The sequence below is a fragment of the Hibiscus syriacus genome, unplaced genomic scaffold (genome assembly GCF_006381635.1).
Source record: "Hibiscus syriacus cultivar Baekdansim isolate YM2019G1 unplaced genomic scaffold, ASM638163v2 tig00112285_pilon, whole genome shotgun sequence".
NCBI classification, from domain to species: domain Eukaryota; kingdom Viridiplantae; phylum Streptophyta; class Magnoliopsida; order Malvales; family Malvaceae; genus Hibiscus; species Hibiscus syriacus.
In genome coordinates, this window is record NW_024063293.1 from 3,063,390 (window position 1) to 3,067,670 (window position 4,281).

Below are 4,281 nucleotides of genomic sequence, written 5' to 3' on the forward strand. Positions count from 1 at the left end.
TCAAGGCCCGACTCCAATTTGGACTTCAATAACTCTTCACGGATACGAAACAATCAAGAAACTGGAAGCTGAAGGCCGACTCCAATTTGGACTTCAATAACTCTTCACGGATACGAAACAATCAAGAAACTGGAAGCTGATTTGCTCACCAAACCCCACAAAACAATTCTCTCTTTATACATACTGTTGGTTGCTGTTAAGTCCATCCCTTCCTCCACCGCACCACTTTCGTACACTTTCATCATCTTGTGATGTATTTCATATTCGTTTATAATTTATATTTCAAATTTGTGATTACTCGTAATTATATATCTTTCAACCCTCAATTTCTTGAAAATTTTAAATATATTTTTTAAATTTTTCATATTTTATGTTCATGATTTCTTGAAATTTAAATATTTTTAAATTTTCTATTCATAATTTGTTTCACACTTCTAAATTTTATATGTTTGACCTTGATATAAATTTTTTTGTCCGTCCATGACATCCACATCTTGAGCAATCACAGCTTCATTTCATCAACCCTTTTCAAGCATTAATTGCCATGAAAGATAAACACTTGTTTCTTACAACTTAAACCCCAATCTACACCAGCTAGCACTAAGCTGTAATGCTAGCATCAAATCCTAAAAAACGGCTAAGAAATCCAACCTTCTAAGCCAAAAAAAGAAACTGCTCCCATATGTATCCATGCAAACCAATTAGCCAATCATTAGACTGAACATTGAAAGGCTTTGACACCACAATTTCCTATGTTGTAGATGATGATGGTAATCTTGGGTGGTTATGCTCACCTTCATAGGTAACAATAAGCATGGATGGCTCTTCCAAGCACCTCTCCACATGTTTCCTTGAAGGGCAACCTCTCATGGTGCTACATTATAATAACCCCCACCAGTTAAAAAAAAACAAATTACAACACATTCCACTTGCATGCACGTCAAGTTCATATATCAATCAAATCTCAATCTTTATTTAATGATTACCTAGGGTGAGGAGAACCCTTGATCGGCTTCTGCCCGTATTTCCTCCATGAAAAATCATCAGGAGGAATGTCTGCAAGCTTGTTACTGATAGCAGGCACCTTGATTGACCTCTTCACTATGTTTCCTGCAAATATAGAGCTATTTTTTAAGTACAAAGTGGGAAAACACGAAAGTCGATCAAATAGAGAGAAAACTAGAATCTAACCTCTTTTTAGAGAGCATGGCATCTAGCACTAGTTCCACAATTGACACTCCCATCTTCTTCTACCTTACCATAACATTTCTTCTTGTGTTGGGAATGGAAAGCACTCCCGACAGTACCGTTCAAATTAGCTACACTTCCATCTATGCTCAAGGAAGAATGAAAGACCTAGAAGATGACATTGTTGGTGTGTAGCTAGAGCTATCAAAGTTCATGTTAATCCCACTACTACTGCTTTTCCTAACATCATCATTTGAGCTTGTTGTTTCATCTGTTGTGTTTGGAGGAAATGATAGTGCCCCAATGGCGCCTGTTGAGTGAGTTGAAGAGGGTTCTTCCATTCGAAACTCGGTTCCAAAGATGGGTACCCTAAACATAGAAATTTCTTTTGTTTGACATTAGAGTGTGGGGTTTCCAAGAAGGTGGTGTGAGGAAAAGGGGTTTGTGATTTCCTTAGCTCCTCACTCTTGCATGTCCCAAACAGAGTTCAAAGGGAAACTACTCTTTTGAACCTGTAAACAGCTTCCCCAGTTTCAGCCATTAAATCCTGTGATTAACCTGGTCTTGAGGCTGACACAAAATACCCAAAACTCTATGGGAGCTCTCTATTGCTGCTTTGTTAGCCGCCTCAGCCTCCTCCATGTTGCCCCTAAAAAGGAAAACAACTGCCTAACTAAAACAAACGCTAAAAACAGCAAAACTTAGCTCAAAAAGGCCATTCTTTCGCTTCTTCCAAAACAGAGAAGGTCTATAAGATCAGAGACTGACCGGTGAAAAGAAAGAAAAAGAGCAAGTAGACAAGGAGAAAGCAGAAAACAGTTGCTATGAGTAGGAGAAAACAAAGAGAGAAAATTACAAAATAAGAAGAAAGAACAGAACTTGTGGACTTGATGTTGAACCCTAAGATTATTCTTAATGTGTGTAGTTTGAGATGAAATTGAAAGGAGTGAGAGAGAAGAATATATGCTTTTTTGGGGTGGGGGTAGGAGAAACTTTCACAAACGGCTATGACGAAACAAAGCTGCCATTTTTCTTTCCTTTCTATGTGTATAGTATTCATTACAACATAATTTTAAAAATAAAATCAATAGAGAGAGAAGAAGAAAGGGGGGATGATTACAATGAGCAAACAGAATAGAACAGAGAGAGGTTGAGGAAAATGAAACTGCCTTCATTGTCACAGATTTGAAGGTGGGTTTATAAAATTTTGTATGAATTAATTCTAAATATGATATATTGTTTGATAATGGCTCTAAATCATTCATAATATACTTCTGTGATGAATCATTCAATATTATTTTACTGAATCAGTCAGCACTGAATTATTCAGAAGTGTGAAACAAACAATCTAAATATTAAACGATTCAACATTCAATGATGAATAATTTCATTTAGAGCTAAACAAACAGCCTCTTAAACTACCATTTTCAGCTGCCAGTTTTTACTTCCTTCCGTAGCCAGGTGTGTTACTGCTTTCACTTTTCTTTCTTCCTCTTTCACTGTATATTGTTCTTTTTAAATTTTGTGATAATAATATAATTTTAAAAGGTTTAATTAGAAAATGTGTATAAATTATATGTTTTCTTAAATATGTATTTAAAAAAATTATTTATCCAAACGTTTAACATTACAAATATTATCATTTTAGGTATTTCAACCGTAACGGTTATTAAATTTTATCGTTAAAGGATTCATGTCATTAGAGCAAAATGTAGTTAGGACTAGTGGGCCATGGCTCCCCCAAAATTTGAAAAATTATAATTTAGATCTTAAAATATTCAAAAAGTTTAATTTGACCTCACAAATTTTTAAAAAAATTAGATTAAGCTTTAATTTTTTTAATGTTATTAATTGAACCCCTCTCATAATTTGGAAAAATTTTCATTAGGCCTCTCAAATTTTAAAAAAATTTAATTAGACAACTTTTTTGAATAAAATATAATTGAACCTTCATTTTTTTTGAAAATTTTAATTTAAACCTCTAATTTTTTTTTTAAAAAATTTTAAGTTGTCCCCCAAATTCTATCACCAAGTTCCGCCACTGCATGTCACGTTCTAGTAATTTTAAAATTTTATTTATTGAAAATTAAAAATATTATTATATTTATAAAAAAACTTAAAAATAATAAAACATTAAAAATATTCAAAACTTTGAAAACCCTTATTTCAACCCCTACCCACACATGTCACCGCACTTTGTCATCGACGAACCTCCACCCAACGATCGATAATCAAATAAAAAGCCACAAGAACAGGAGTCAATCAAAGGTCAATCGACGTGTGTACCCTGACGAACCTCGACACTACAAATCGCGACCCCAAGCGATCCCGAAGTCAATCGTCGATAAGGTTGATGACGTCTAACTAGGAAGATGGCAAGGACAACGTCGGCGCCATGGTCACAACCGAAAAGGATAACATCGATATATTATGGTTAGGGATTTAGGATTTTTAGGGATTTAAGACTTTTTTTATAATTTAAGAGAAATTATGACCAATCAAAGGCCAATTGACGTGTGTACCCTGATGAACCTCGACACTACAAATCACGATATTAAGCAATCTCGAAGGTCAATCGACGACAAGGTTAACGACGCTAACTAGGAAGATGGAAAGGACGACGTCGGCGACCATGGTCGCTACTGAAAAGGATAACATCGACATATTAGGGTTAGGAATTTAGGATTTTTAGGGATTTGAGATTTTTTTATAATTTAAGAGAAATTATGGTTATTTTTTAAATGCAATAATATTTTTAATTTTTTTTTAAAAATTCTCAAAATTACCAAAAATATGACACATGTCACTTAATGGACGTTATGGTCGGGGTACCTAAAGTGGTGACGTTTGTAACATTAGACACTCGGATGAATCGAAAAATGTTTGGGCAATTATTTTAGAAAAATGATATAGTTTGGACATTTATTTTCTAATTATGCCTTTTTAAATTTAAATTATTTCTTTTTTATATATTATATTTAAAGTTTAAACGATTTGAACATATTGAATGATCTCATTGATAAAATAAAATGCTCTTGTATTTAAAAAAATTATGTTTGAGTAGCTGTTTCTACGGAGTATGTATGAATTATC

At 33.8% G+C, this 4,281-nt stretch overlaps 1 pseudogene; it reads right to left on the reverse strand.

Moving 5' to 3' along the window:
• Nucleotides 1-662: 662 nt before the first annotated feature.
• Nucleotides 663-2,282, reverse strand: LOC120177153 (annotated as a pseudogene).
• Nucleotides 2,283-4,281: the final 1,999 nt, after the last annotated feature.